Here is a 16,552-nt window from a genome sequence, read left to right on the forward strand (position 1 = left end):
AAACGTGCTAACAATTCTCCCTGGCGAGCACACTCTTCCCTGTAATCCACGCAGTTTCTGAAACTGAGAAATACAGAGCAAAGAAGAGCATAATTAACAAATTGCATACACATTTTCTCCCTTGGGTTTGAACTGGAAGCTAGAAATATCTTTATGCAAAACATTTATAGCCATTCCTGTGTTGATTTGCCATACTTTACTTCTGCTAAAGCCGCAATGTGTAGTTCATGCCATGTTCAATGAAAAAACTTAAAGAGTTTGCAGACTGTGGTTGTCTCTCTCTTGATGGATTTGGACCACAAATTCAAACATTTGATTCAAACATAAGCCTGGCACATATCTCCTGCACAGCGAAAAATGTGGTTGAATAGTTTGTTAATAATGTGAAAACACAAAGTAAAACTGATTCCAGATGGCTTTGTAAACTCCAGTAACTCAGTAAACATTAGATAAATTTTTCTGTTCATTAGCCTCAGTAGATGAACTAAGCTAATAAACAGGAATATAAAAAGAAGCCCCCTATTATACATATAATTTTGATCTGTTCAGAATTTTAGGCTCTCATGCTGAGCCCTTATTTTAATGCAAGTGCAATGTTCTTGTGTGGGGGATAGAAGACTGACTCTACTAGCTTGGTTTTGGATTTCATACTGATAGAAACAACCCTGGTTCATAAGAGATAACAATTGGGAGTAAAAGACTCAAAACAAGGTATCTGAATATTAAAGTTGTAAACTCCATGAACCACAACTTTTTTTGATCATTACAAAAGCTGGGAGTGAGTATGGTGGATATAATTTGCATGAGCAAACATTGTCACCCAAATATTGAATGGGGCTTCATTTACTTTTGTGTCCTTAGTCACCTGCTTGATATAATTCCAGCAGTAGCTTCCCAGCTGGAAGGTTTTGGCATAAATGACTGCTTCACTTCCTGAAGGTGAAAGGAGCTGTGTTCCCTTCTACATTTCCTTCTAGGAGCACATTCAGGCCTTTGAAATGCAATTTTCATCTTTTGAATGCATAATAGGAGAAGTGTCTCTTGGGGATGTATATTTTACCTTTAGACTGTGGTTTGAGGAGTGCTCCTCTGTGGGCCTTTCTTGATGCTGATGTAGCTGCTGAATTTCAGCCATTCCTTTGCTGTGCCCTGGGTTAGTAAAAGTAATGTTATATCAAGTTTGCAGGAGCAAGAGAAAGTTCAAGCAAGGAGAGCTTGGTAAGGGACTGTTATTTACATCAAGCTGGCTGATTGTGTCCTTGCTTATCCAAGGCATACCTCCAGGAGGATTTACCCTAGTGTGTACATTTTTTTAGGATCTCTTATTTTCTGCTGTTGGGTAAGAGAGTTTGTGGTGGGCCGACAGCTTGGTCTGGGATGGCATTGTTTTCTCTTTCCTTATGACTGTACTTCCCACAACATTTAGGGTCGGTGCACAGGGCACAAAGCCTTCTTGTGCCAGATAGCCCAGGAGAAGGGCTGCAGTTTCCTGGGCAGAATAGCTGAGATGATGTGGGAGCTATTCTTGCTGAGGAGCAGAATATCTAGGCTATGGTAAAGCTAATATGATCTCACTGTTCCCAGTGACCAAGCTAGGTTGATAGTTTGGGTAACATACCCATCTTAATTTGTATGCTTATTCTTTTGCATTTTAGAATGGCTGAAGAAAATTCCTGCTTAAAAATCTGAGCATCAGTAAGTTGCCCACACAATGCATTTAAATAAATATTCTGTCTTAAGTACGAAAGTCAATCCATTGAAAGCCGGTTGCTATGGCTTCTCTCATGGATTTTGCACTTACTGTCTGTAAAACACAGTACCTATCTGTGATCTCCACACAAGGTGTCTCCAGACGCCCAGGGAAGTGATATTCAGAAGTTCATGAACAGGCTGGGCACCCAAATCCTGTGTCATGTTTTACAACGGACCCAGTGTTATGTACCTGGAAATATAATTTTTAAGCCCATGCTATGTACTTGATTTTGTTTTGAATTTAATAGGGACCCTTGGGTATGTAAAATAGGTATTTGCAGTAGACAGCCCATAGGGATACATTGAAACAGACTGTGGAAACTGAATTGTCTACCTCCCCACCCTCTTGATGCTGGGGTAGGAGTGGGATTTGCATCCTAGAACAATTTCATGAGCTCAGGTAATGAGCTGTTGGATTAGAAACATAGGTGCTTATTGGGGAGGAATAGAGGTGCTTTTCCTTTTCGTCAAAATTCAGCTCTCAGCCAGGCAAAATGGAAAGCACCCTTCTGCTGAGCCAGTAACCACTCTAACCAAATCCTCTCTGCAGTTGTCCCATTGCAGTCAGACCACTGGATATCCAGGAGTGTAAGCTTCTAGGGACACAGGGGAAAAAGGGACCTGACACAGTTGGGTAATGGTAAGAGCCACACATTGGCAGAAAGATGATGTTTCTATCACTACTCATGGATTTTATATAACTGTATTCTAGTTATATGTGTGTAAATATTGTTGGAATAGAAGTTATTACTTAGGACTCTTGGACTCTTGACTCTGTTCTGGTTTAACCCCCGGCATCAACCACACAAGTGCTCTCTCACTCCCCCATGCAGTCTTGGTGTGGTGGGGAGGACAATGAGAAAAACAGGTAAAACCCATGGGTTGAGATAAGAACAGTTTAAGACTTCAAATACAGTAAAATATAATAATACTCCTAATAATAAACATGATAATAATAGCAATAATAAGAACAAAATTTTATTGAAAAGGAGAAAGAGATATAAATAAAACCCAAGAGAAATAAGTTATGCCCAACAGAATTGCTCTCCAACCACTGACTGCTGCCCACTCTATTCCCAAGACCTCCCCCTCCTGGCCAATTCTCGCCAGTTTAGATGCTGGACATGACATTCTATGGTATGGAATGTCACTGTGGACAGTTCAGGTCAGCTGTCCTGGCCTTGCTGCCTCCTGGCTTCTTGTGCCCCTCCTCACTGGCAGAGCATGGGAAACTGAAAAGACACAATCACAGAAGGGTTTGGGGTGAAAGGGACCTTAAGGATCATCTTGTTCCAGGGGCACCTTCCACTAGACCAGGTTGCTCAAAGCCTCATTCAATCTGGCCTTGATAAGATTTTTTTTTTAAACCTGAGAGTTTATTACTGCAGAAGACTTAAAGATGAAACAAAAATGAACTGAAAAATACTACCACAAAAATGTGTAGTTGAGCAATCAGAGAAAAGAGAGTATTTCAAAATAACTTAGAAAGTCCTAAACATTTAAAAGTTCTACTAGTGATGGCTTAAGAGGAATTTTTTCTCATTACAATATTATTTGTTTCAAATTGTTTCAATTCTTCAGCTGCTCTTTGGTGTAAACAACTTTTTTCATGTATTCTGCTTTGTAAGTGCAGAAGCTGCTGATGTGATGTTATGTCCAGAGACACTGGCAGTCTATCCAAATAAAATACTGCTGGACTGTGAGGCAGAATTTGCTCCTGCTGCATTAAATGTTCCAAAGATTGTAAGCACAATGGCGCTTGAAGAGCTCACAGCAGAAAAATTCCTAGACAAGGATGTAGCCTCAAAAGCAGGAGGATTACAAGCAGCAGAAATGCTCTCAAAACTATCAGAATTTCCAGATGATGATGCACTGGCAAGATTGGAAATCATTGTAAAGAAGAAACTGGTAGCACTGTTACTGCTGCTCTCCATGGAAAAGCTTGGCAGCCCAAAGATTGATGTTTGCAGTCCTCCAGATCCAAAGGAAGGCAAGGGTTGAGTGATTGTGTTCTTTACAATCAGATGGCAGAGCTGCTTTTGTCAATGCATTTAAAGCTTTCCACTGAGGCAGCTGATTTTTCCATTGTCCGTTCTGCTGGACAGAATTTATATAGAGTTCTGAATGTTTGCTCTGCAATCATAACGCTCCAGATGGAACTGTTCTGGCAAGAAATCTGAGAAGCCTGAGACATTGAGCTTTTTTTTCATTGGTGACAAAGATGAAACTACCCATTGTCCTGAAGATTCTCAAATTTCCATGTCTTTCATTACATAGTCAAAAAGTCTCTTCATCTTTATAGCCATCAGTAATATTTTGACTGTTTGTAAATGCAGAAAATGTGTTCTGCAAAAAGTCCTTGACCTAGGGTAAGAACTACTTAGCAGCAACCAAAACATCTGTGTGTTATCAATATTATTCTCATACTAAATCGCAAACCACAGCACTAAATAAGCTACCAACAAAATCAACCGTATCAAAGCCAAAAGCGGGACACTCTCAAAGGAGTGTTACTTTACTCACGTTCCCTGGGATTTATGTCACAGTGTCATCAATCCTGACATAAAAATAGTTACTGCAGAGCAATGATTCAACTGGGGATAAGACTCAACTCTTATAATGTAAATTGCTTTGGGAGTTAATTGTTGAGTTAGAAAGTGATCTAGGGCTCTTAATTGTTGAACATAGAGACAAATGACTCAGCCCATCCTGAAATGGGAGATGCTGATGAATCACTGAGCAGAAGGATACCTGCATCTATACCTAAAAATGCTCCTTTGAGTATGGAGGAAACAGGAAGACTTGCTTGCCAAAATTGTTGAGCTTGAGGACAGATGAAGTGATGGGAGACGAATTGCATCCTAGGTTTGCTATAAATCAGGGTTTGGGTTCCCTGTGAATCACACCAACAGTGTGATTAATCCTTAAAGGGATTGATTTTAAAGAGCAGATGGGATGTCAAAGGAGGAGTCCAGTTCTGTGAGCATAAAACTGTCCAGTCTTCCTCCTGCATATGTGAAGGTTAAATGATTGCTCATGTATGGAGGAGTTGCACACCACTATAGCCTGAACAATATGGGAAGCAATTCTGGTGTGTACAATGAAGCTGCAACTGAAAGCCCAGGCAGCTTTCAGAGGTCTGGAGAGCCTTTTGAAGTGTTAGCCCTTCATGTAAATTCAGTGCATATATTTGAGGTGAAGAAAGCCATTATGGTTATGTTTTATTCTTATTTATCTTCTGCAGAAAGGTAGCAGTTTTAGGAAATGAGACATGCTGTGACCCCAGGGGAAAATCCTCTGTAGATATGTCTTGTACAGGCAAGGACAGAGCAAGTCATCTGGTGGGCACACTGCATATGTGCCTTGCTTGGTGGAAAATTGCAAGTTTAATTGGGTTTTCCTCCTGCTGTTTTTTTAATAGTACTGAGCCTGTCACTATGCAGGGAACATTGTATATGAAAAATGTCCAAAAAAAAATTAAGGTAAGTGGCATCCTAGTGCACTGTTTAGTGCTTAGGGCATAAATGGCAAATCTCAAAAGACTATGACAACAATAGAAATAATGTGTAAAAAAACAAGCAAAAATTACCATACCATATAGCTTAGTTGTATGCAAACTAGGCAGCATTAAATGTCAGTATCCTAACATTTTTTAAGAAAGAAAACATAGAGTTAACAAACAATGTGAAACTTTCTGGTCCCAGTGGTGACAGAAATCCTTTCAGTTCCTACGTGGCACCAGCAGCAATGTAGATTACTGTATATTCTACTTGTAGTGTGTCAGTGCCAACCTCCGGGGTTCTCCAGGAGACACAACACCATGAAGTAAGCATTGGTCTGGGTCCACCAGCAGATTTGGGTGCTGGAAAACCATGTGTCTCTGTGTGTAGTCCAGCTTTAAGGTTCCTTCTGCCATACAGGAATCGACAGCCTTACAATGCCTGTCCTTTCTGCGCCTTCAAGGACTCATGTCTCATAAGGAATTCACAGTCAGCACTTCGAGGGGAAAGTTCTTCTCAAATCACTTTGAGGGGCTATGGGGAATAAGCTTCCATCTCACATCCTGTCATGATCCACTAGTACAAGCGGGGGTCATGATGGTTCATTTACTGATCTCAGAGGCAAAAACAACCCAGAAGGAGATTTCAGTATAAATCAAAACAGAATGCACTTTTTATTGAGTGCTCACAGCAAATGCTATAGAAGAATTAGAAAGGAGATAAAGGATAGAGAGAGAGGGAGAAAGAGGAGGGGGGAATATAGCTACCAACGGAGAGATGAGATCCTTGTGGTCCAGCCAATAGATCCGTCTTGTCATGTCAGGGAGAATCTCAAAGTCTCTGGTTAACTCAGGGGTCTTCCATAGCCCTCCACTGGGAGTGGAACAGGTACAGGACAGTGGAGAATAAGTCTGATGAGAGGAAGTACACATGGTCTAGTTGTGAAACAGGACAAACCAGTCTCAGCAGTGAGCAGGAACCATTGTTTCAGGACTGGTTTCTATAGGGCCTTCAATCTCCATCGTTGATGGTGGTCATGAGGCAGATGAGGGATTTTACATGGGGGATCACCAAAGTTACCTCAGAAAATTAGTCTTTCTCTAAAGCTGGTCGCATCTGGCCAAGAGGAGATGAAATCATGGGCTGTTGTGATGAGTGGGGATCGTGAAGCAGGTGTAAGACTGTGGTGACACAGCAAGCACACCTGCAAACAATCACTTGGTGAGCATCCACCTCAACCAGGCCAGAACTCCAGTCAGGGTCTTCAGGGTCTTAGTCTCTGTCCGTGTGACGGTTCTGAGGCAAATGAAGGAAACTCTGGACAGTCTCTTACACATCCTCATCCTTGTCTGGACTCAAAGCCATCCTACCTGTGCCTCCTGAAAAGTTCTTCCTTCCAAACACACTGAAGTAAGTAGATTGTCCCAGAAATTTTCTTTAGAAGTGCAGTAGTAGTCATGTATAAGACAAAACCAGAACAAGTATCAATGACTTCCTTACAGGTAATCTATATAATGTAATTCTGGGTGGGCAGAATACTCTATATGGCATACAATTTCATTCCCTTCTCCATCTGAAAGAATTCCAATTGCCTCCCACCACCTAGGTGAATGTCCCAGCCAGCAAGGTGTAGATGCTTTGGCAGATGTTAAAGGAAGGAGCAGGGAGAAGAATAGAAGGAAGAGGGCTGGTAGTTACATTTTTTTAAGAGTTACCTAAAATTGAGTGGGAGTGACTTAATTTTTAAGATGTTTCTGGAGGATAAGGGTCAAGGGAAAGAGCAAAGCAGCTTGTCCAGCCAGGAGTCACGTGTTTGCATGAAAGGCAAAGTTCTTTTACACTGTAGTTTCATGAAAATTTCAGAAAACTTGTGAAACATATCCACTTCCTCATAGTTAAAAGATAATAAGACTTTAACAGCTTCTTTTACAGTCATTCCATTTTTCTGTCACACCTTTCTTGGAGATACAGGCCGCATAGGTCTCTTCCATGTCCTTTCTCCCGGTTTTTTCAGCGTCTCTGCTAAAGCTTTTAGCTCTTGTTCCATTCACAGCGCTGCCTTTGATGTCTGTTTATTCCTGGTACCATGCAGTGTCACATAATCAGATGCAATAGCCTCACTGAACAAATCCTTCCTTCCAAGCAGAAAACATTTCATGCTGTTGGACCTAGATAAAAGTATGCTCTCTTTTGCAGGACCCATATTTCCAGTGTCATTTTTGGGCAGCTAATCCCATAATGCAAGTTCTAGGAGTCACATAAATAGTCCCAGATAATGAACTTTTTTTTTTCTGACACACCAGCACTCTTTTATTTAAAAAAAAAAAAAGTGCAAGTCCAATGTGAAAATAAAGAGGTTCTAGAGACAAGAGTAGAATTCACAACAGTTGTTTTAATATTTTTATTACTTTATACTTTTGTCTTTAAATTTTTTATGTACTAATACAAAACATTTCTTATTTAATGTTTAAATAGCTGCTATGGGTCTTTTGATAACTTCACGCCTTTGACTTATCCACAGATCAGAGAGCTTAGTGGCATGACAGGTGTCATGAGCAGCCATAACTGTGTGTTTTGCTGCAGAGAGTTGTTAACTAATGACAAAGAAATAACAGCACGATTTCAGCACATATTCTACACAAACTTAGGAATGCATTTTGTGAGTTAGCTGCAAAGAATTTATTATGCTTGGGAAGCTCTATCATTTAAAATGTTCTCTGCAGTGGGTAAAACCTGCAGGAGAAATGGAGATATGGATATGATACAAATTTTGTGTATAAAATTCACTTCTGTGTAGAAGCCTAATGAGAAGCCTAAATACCACTTCTTTTCTGATGTTACAGAGAACTTGAACTTTGTGTTTACTATGTGCTTGCAATTTTAAATTTAGTTAAATTAATATACCTACTGCGTGCTATATCACAGGAATGTTAAAATGCTGGGATTTTTCTTCTGCTGATGAAGAAGAATCACTATCTGAATGTATGCTTATACACATATAGTTCAGCCATTTGACAGACAATATTGATTAAATTTGGAATTTTACTTCCTTCTCTACCTTGCGCTGCTCTCAGATGATGATGGCAGCATTTGGCAAGGACTGCCAGTGCATGTGTTTTATTTCAAATATGCCCAAATAGAACCATAATTTGGTTTAAGGGGGAGCTGTGACAAATACTTGTTTGACCTGCTATTTCTTTATACAAGACTCCACAAAACAAGCTGCTAATTAATGGGTTTAATTTTTCTTACTGCATTGCTTTCCTGTATATTTTTGTCCACTTATGTATCAGCTAGAATCTCTGTAAAGGCAGGGACCAGTAAGTTTTTTAGGCTGCACACATCTTGAGATTTTTATCTGTGACTTTATTTTTGTAGCACTCAAAATAATAAGCATGATTTATAGTACTTGCCTGTTTTGCAATGTTGAGTTATTCCATCAGATCTCAATGTGAAAGTTGCTTCAAAAGGAAGCTGCTGGTTATGAATACAGAAAGTTGTCTACTTGTGAAGTGGTTTGACTCCTGAAGAGAACATTCCTGTTTAAAAAATACTTACATCCTTTTGTAGTATTTTTTGATCTTACATTGAAGATTTTAAATTGGCTTTTGAACCCACGTTTGGCATTTATAGAGCTGAATTAATTGTAAGCTTTAGTTTTTCTTTTTCTTGAAAGATTATTCAGTTCCATTTTCTCCTAACAAAAATGCCATCAGGGGCTCCCATGAGCCCACAAGAGAAAATGAAAGCTTTCAGTTAATGAAATGCATTTACCTGTGTGTGTAAGCTGTGACTGACTGAGCTTCCCCCAGCACTGCTGTTATTATATGCCATACGTCTCCCACAGATATACAAGATTCAAGGTCAGTGGGGAACAAAAGTTTTTGTAGAAACGCTGGTATGCAAGAGTCCTTCATCTTCTGAAGCTGTCGTGCCTGAAGTCTGAAATGGTCATGAGGAAATTTGCTAAAATAACTACTGTTTGCCTTGACTGCTGCTTCTCCCAGAATGACACTTGCAGCTGCAAAGGGTTTCTGTGAACAGGTGCAAAACGGTTGTGGTTCAGCCCACAGAGATTTTATAGCAGAGGGAAGTAGAGAGGAAGAGAAGAGAATCACAGAATGGCTTGCTTTGGAATGGACCTTGAAAACCACCTTGTTCCAACTCCCCTGCCATGGGCAGCGACACCTTTCACTAGACCAGGTTTCTCAGAGTCCCATCCAACCTGGCCTTGAGCACTTCCAAGGATGGGGCATCCACATCTTCTCTGGGCTACCTGTTCCAGTGCCTCACCACCCTCTCCATGAAGAATTTCTTCCTAACATCCAATTTTAACCTGCCCTCTTTCAATTTAAACCCATTCTCCATTGCCCTACCACTACAGGCCCTACTGAAATGTCTTTCTTATAAGCACCTTAAGTTCTGAAAGCTTTCCCTGGAGCCTTCTCTTGCCCCAGTAAACAACCCCAGCTCTGCTAGACTTTTCTCATAGGAGAGATTCTCCATTGCTGCCTTGTGCTTTAGCAATGACCAGGCAAACTGTGGTTTTCTGTGGAAGTATCACTTTGTCTTAGAGATGATGACTATCTGCTTATGTACTTACAACCTTTTTAATTCCTCAAACCTCTTTCAGACTTAATGCATCTCAACTTTTTGTGTCCTCCAAAGACTTCCACACAATCATCTCCTGATTAGTAATAACTTAAATGTACTAAATAGTACTGGCCCTCTACAGCTACCTTTAAATTCTTACCATTTACATGCCTAAATTCTCTACCTTTTCACCCTTTAGTCAGTTTCAAATCCCACTACAGAGGTTTGTCATTTAACCCATGACTAATTTGTTTGCCTAGCAGTCTTAAAAAGAACATAATGATAATACAAATAAATTATACTGTATACAAACTTGCTTTATCTATCACTAGCATGCTAGTAGAGACATAACTTTCTCCTGCAGAATTGCTTTGTCTCTGTTGCCTTTCCTCTCAAACACACAAATATTGGAAGCCACACCTTCAGAATCACTGAAATAATTTCTTTGAAGCTGTGCTAATTTGCAACTATTGAGGACTTGACCAGAAACACACAAGTCTAAGAACCTCATCAAGCAATCCCTTCTCATGCAATTAGTCCTTGATTGTGTGAATAACCCCATTTAGGTTAGCAGTGAGATAGAATCATATATTGTGACAGCTACAGCTATTTTTGTGCTGAGGTGAGTCACAAAAAGTGCCCACATCTGCAGGAGCATTTACTTAGGTGAGACATCTCAGTGCTTCTCCCCCAGTGCTGGCAGCTCTGTGAACTCCCAGAATTTTCCAAGCTTGGTTGTTGTCTGCTCATGCTGCTGAGGGATGAGATACTGAGAATGGAGGCCCTTCTCCCCACTTCTGGCCTTTTTCTGAAGGCTTAGCTCAGACAATGTTTTTCATTAAGGAAATGGGATTCCCCATCCCACATACCAGCTGATGGGCAGCAGAGCTACCCTCTCAGTGCCTGGGATATGTCTTTGACCCATCTCAAGGGAAGTGAGCACTTAAACTTGTGTTCCTGTGATGCCAAGTATGTGCAAGCTTTCTCTATAAATTCTCTGACACTCATATTGGTTTTGTGGTTTTCCTGTGAGCTGTCTAAAAAGCTTGCAGGTACACAAGGTGACCACTTGTTATTAGTGGTCACCAGACTCTACTTGCTTTCAAGATAGCTTTTCTCTGTATTAATTTTGACAATCTTCCTCAGGGTTTTAGCTCAAACCAAACCTGCAAGCAACATGCTAGTTGTTGGGTTGTAAGAGTGATATACTGTCAGGAGAAAGGGAGATGTTTCCTTGAACTCTTTATATTTGAGCAATCTGTCAGTGCCCCCAGGGAAGATGAGACCCTTGTGCACGTCTAGTCTGTCAGGGCTCTGTTCTGTGGACCCCACTAAACAGCAACTGTGTCACAGGGTGGTTTGACCAATAATTCAGGGTCACACACTGACAGTGTCCCCACTCTTTGTGGGTTTATTATCAGTTTTGTCAAGCATGTCATCCCCTGCCAGCAGCTGCCAGCACCCTTGAAGGACTCAAGCTCACACTTTATGGAATAGCACACTTTATTATCAAACACACTGGTAAAAGAAGGCTGTGACAGGGTAAGGTTCAGAGATTGCCATCAGTAGTATACTGACTGCAAAAATGAATCTGAAGCAATATACAGACAAGCTCTAATCACCAATGAAAACTCGCTGAGGATAATAATTTGGTGAACATATAGTAAGTTCTTACCCAACTGGCATCCCTATGGGGACAAGACAGGTTCAGCCCATCAATGGATCCTGGAAGTTGCAATCGAGTCTTCTCTAACCTTCCCCCTATTTAATTTATATTTATATTATTTTTGTTGTGGGAGGAGAAAATGTAAAGTTACAGTTTCATGTTTAGGTGGATTTTGAGTGACTTTGCTCATTAGCTTATGCAGGGCATGAAAAGTACTATGTATTTTTGAGTTAATGAAGCACAGCTTTTGATTACCATCTGGATAATTCCTTTGGCTTAGTTCCCCTTAGCTGCTGTACTGCTCTCTCGTTTGTTTCATATGTGCATTGATTTCAACAGAGCATGACTGCAGCACCTTTGTGTCACTCCATCCTTTGTTTCAGGGCTCCTTGGAGTGACACACCCACCTTCCTCAGTGTTCCTGCTTCAAAGGTGTGCAGGCAGTTTGTACCTGGTGAATTATAGCCAATGCATGCACTCCTTGCTGAACTTTGTTTTTCAGTTTCTCCATATGTTGTGTATATATTTGTGTGTCTATATATATGCTTTTCCCCCCCAATGCTATTAGTCAGATACTTGAGTATGATTAGGGTAAGAAGTAAGAGCTGTAATTCTGAGTTGTCGATGCCTGAGTGGTGACCCAGGGGATTAATCAGCTTGGTGGTTTTGTGCCTCATGTTGCTGAGGACGAGCACAACCCGATGTGGACTTCTTGAGGAGAGGCCCCAACAAAACAGGCTTTGTGTTATACAACAACATATCAAATAAAAATATCAAAGTAGGCCTGTTTAAACCCAGAAGTTTCTCAATAAAAAAATATGTCTGAAATGATCATCATCTTATTTTTTAAGAGGCCTGGGTAAAATGACCATTAGAGTTGATAGGTCTAGACATTAGGCTGCTAGAAAGTATGTACTTAGAAGTAAATGGTTGCAAATGATGCTTTTAATATAAAAATATTTGGGGGTGCTGAATTGTGAATGGAATCATTTGTCAGCTTCATTATTAAAGCAATATCCAATGTTGCTTTCTAGTGAAACAAAAAGTGTCATTGGAGAGAGATAATGCTGTGTTTCTTTTTTTTGTATGTAAGCGCTGCAATGGTGGTGATAAATTCAGCCAGGGTATTTTGTGTAGTTTTAAAAGGATTCTTTAATGCTTTCATTCCTGTCTATTGGTTCACTCTACAAATGGCAGCTAAAATATTTTCACAACTGCAGATGAGCCGAGGGCATATGCCATGGATTCTCTCAGGCAGGAAAAATCACAGCATGTGGCAGTATAAATATGACATTGAACATTTACTGGTTGTTCAGAGACCCATGATAAACCCAGAGCAGACACATAAATCTTCCTTCTTCATTTAAGACTATACCTAAATAATGTAGTCTTGCCTTCTCAGTTAAATGCATGGGGTGATATTTTGGTTTTAGTTTTGAGGGGAGGGGGAAGGAGCAACTAATTTACAGGAGAGTGAAAGAGCTAACTGTCTTGAATTTTTAATTTGTGGCTGTTATCTTTGGGGTGGTTAAATCTTCTGGGATGCAGTATTCCTGCACTTAGGCATAGGATGCTATAAAACATGAGGCTTTGAAACTGATCATGTGTACACAAATACAGTCCCTTTTTCACTGCTTAATATTAAAAGTAAAAATCTCATAAAGCATGAGACAGAAAACTCAATCAAGTTTTTAAAGTGTGCTTTAAAAACTCCTATGAATATGAATACTTTTCTACCAGTAATAAAAGTCTAAAATGAAGAGGTATGAACTAGAGTAACTGATTTTGAATGAATATACTGACACCTCAAATTCAGCAGAAGAAAATTAAAGGGAGCCCAGAGAAAGCAAGGAACTAAGCTTAAAATAAATTCTTTTCATTGTTATTCATTGGGGAATATGCCCAACCATAAAACCTTCCTTTATAGGAGGCAAGTCTGAGGAAGTGTCTCAATATAAAAAGACACCAGAGAGGTTTTGAAAATTCAGTGGAAAAGGAAGAATCAAACTGATGGTATCAGGCAGTATGAGCCAAGCACATACCTATTGAACTCAGGGTTGAGTTTGTTGAGCAATTAGTCCACCTGATTGTTTAAAATGATATTTCCTGTTGGATGTTTCAAGAGTGGCAAATGTAACACCAGTTTTTATCAAAGGGTTGCAGAGAGAATTCAAGGAACTACAGAGCAGTACCTCTGACTTTTGTGTGGACGAATTGGTAGAAGCTGTTACAAATGACAGAAAAGAGTAGAGAGTGCTGAAATACAGCATAGAGGAGAAGGGTCAAAGCAGATTTTGTAGACGGAAGTCATCCTTCACAAATCTATTCTAACTCTGTGAAAAATATGTGTGTAAGGGTGATGCAGTTAATAAAAATGAAAAAAAAAAGACTTTCCATGCTATTTTTAACTGCAGAGTCTTGATGATATTAAGGCGTCACAGATAAATAATTGGCTAAATGAAAGAAGCCACAGGGTAGGAGTAAATGATCACTCTTTCACAATAGAGAGGAGTATGCACAGCTCCAGCCTCTGTTCTGTTTAGTGTATTCATTAATGATCTGAGAAAGGGGTAAGTGATGTGGTGATGACTGCTCATTGATCAGACAAAATATTTCAGAATAACCAAAAGTCAGACCAACTGCAAAGAGCTCTAGTAGGATTTCTTATTATTAACTGACTGTAAAATAGAAATGGCAGATGAAGTCTAGGGCTCAGATATTTTAAATAATGCACCTGGGAAAAGCAGTCTCAAATATATGTACAAATGTGTAATTTAGCTATTAGCTATGTGAATTTGAAGTTATTATACATAATTTCCAGGAAAAAATCATGATAATGATTATTGATAACTGAAAAGCAAATGAGATGTTAGAAGTTATAAGGAAAGGAATAGAAGATAAAATATCTCTTCGTCACTGTTACATATATGGTGTGTTGAACAGAGAGCTCATTTCTGATCCCTTAGTTTCAAGATGATGTAGAAAAGATAGAGAAGGACAACAAGGTTAACCAGAAGTTTGAAATGGCTTCTGCACATGGGGAGATTAAGCGAGTTATGGCTTTTAGCCTGGGAAAGAGACTACTGAGATGGATATGGTGCAGACCAGCTGGAGGTGATCATTCCCTGCTTCTCCCAGCCTGTGCAGTATGGACAGTGTAATGGTGCTATTAGACATCTGGCCCAAAACAAACAGGAGGAAATACTTTTGCACACAGCCTGTAATAGAGCTCAGGAGCTCATTGCTACTGGATGTGTCAGATGTAAAAGTAGAAATGCAAATTGGATGGATCTGGAGAATCAAGGCCATTGAGAACACACTCTGGCACAGAGCAGCCTCAAACACCTGCTTGCTGGGAATATCAGCTGTGGTCAGCCGGGCTCTGTGTGTGCCATGTTCCTGGCAGGAGCATCTGCTGATAGCCACAGCCAGACACTGGCTACAGGAATGAATGGACCTTTGGTTTGACCAAAGTATCTTAAAATATTTATGCTTATAGCCATTCCATCAGATATATGGAGTTAATGCTGTTCTTCACTATTGACAGGGTGATCAAAGGCTGGGCTGTGTCAGAGGACTCAGGTGGCTCCTGTGACTCAAAACCTTCTACTAGCAGGAGGTCGTGGCTCTGCTGAGCTGAGCCCTGCTTTCAGGCTTCCCCACACTTCTGCTCTGTCACTCTCCTGGACTTTCTGTTTCCCTCCCAAGCCTGGATTTTCTTCAAAGATGGGCTTTAAGTTTTGTTGTTTGTAAGGAGTATAAGTACAAGGTGATGCCTTGAGGAGGCACATAAACACGATTCGGGTATATCTGTGTGTTGGTCTCGTGGCAAAATACCTTGTGGTGCTTCCTGGCATGCAGTGAGCAGTGCAAGCTCTCCTGTCAGGATCTTTTTCTGCCTGCTTGCTGTGGAGGAAGGAAAGGTGCCCACTAATGAGACATGTGATTCATTATGGCATGAAACAGACTAACTAGGGCTCCTTTGTAAATAACTTCTGGCCGTGTTTACTGTCAGACAGGTGGAAGCTCCTTATTTGTATGCAATAATGACATGTGCTTATCAAAGAGTGATAACGCAAGGAAAAAACAAATGACATTTCCAGTATTAATATGTAAATTACATGCTAAGAAGAAATGATCAAGCACTCCTGAAATACAGCAGCAAGCACTAATTGCATTCCTTGCCCTTCAATATGCTGTGCACTGTAGATAGCTCTTTTCCCTAAATGAGCATTTAAAGCTTTAATTTTTTCTGCTTCTTCATGCCTAAAGATTTCAGATACATTTTTCTCCCAAATTTGTTTCACTGTTTGCATACTGCTTTATTGTACTTCACAGAAAGGTGATGTTACAAAAGGTTTGCTAGAACAGCCTTTGTGTGCTCTGATTCCCTAGAAATGTCTGTAAATTATTCCTAGCTTGGAAACACCAGGCAGAGTGCTGAGGTGGATTTCTGTGTGAGAAACCATTGCAAATAACCCTCTTTTGCAAACACATCCAGCCCCATCTTGAAAATTGATTGGGGATTTTTGTTTTGTTCCTAGTACATTTTTTCTGGAAATCTGTTCCAGAACTTCAGTCTCCAGATGGCTGGAAATCTCATTTCTTAGTAACCATTTCTTTCATATGTCAGCACTAACATATGAACTTGGAAAGGTTTTCTCTTGTATTTTCTCCTTGAAGCATTTGTAGTACAGCTGCACCCTCTATCTGGATGTGGCACCTTTGCTTTTTTTGAGCTGAATAAGTAATTTTGTAATAGTGTAATAAGATGACTCCCCATTTTTCCAGTGTTCTAGCCCCTATTCTCTGAACATGGGACAGTCTGAGTTTATTTCTTTAACATTGGCTGTTAGGAAATGTATGTGTTGTGTGAACTGGGGCCTTCCTTACCTGGACTTAACCCAACAATGCTGCTCCTGCACTGTCTGTGCATAAGAAGTAGGATGACTATGAATCCTATGGAGATTATGGAGACTTGTGCAAAATATCTTTTCAGATCAAGCGCGACTGAGTGAAAAGATGCTGGTAGAATAGGAAA

The 16,552-nt window shown here is 40.1% G+C and overlaps 1 pseudogene; it reads right to left on the reverse strand.

Moving 5' to 3' along the window:
- Positions 1-3,359: 3,359 nt before the first annotated feature.
- Positions 3,360-16,552, reverse strand: part of LOC128938727 (nucleoporin NUP42-like) — a 28,986-nt pseudogene continuing 15,793 nt past the window's right edge.

The sequence above is a fragment of the Melozone crissalis genome, unplaced genomic scaffold (genome assembly GCF_028551555.1).
Source record: "Melozone crissalis strain CALT ecotype California unplaced genomic scaffold, PUWL_Pcris_2 ptg000027l_1, whole genome shotgun sequence".
Taxonomy (NCBI): Eukaryota; Metazoa; Chordata; class Aves; order Passeriformes; family Passerellidae; genus Melozone; species Melozone crissalis.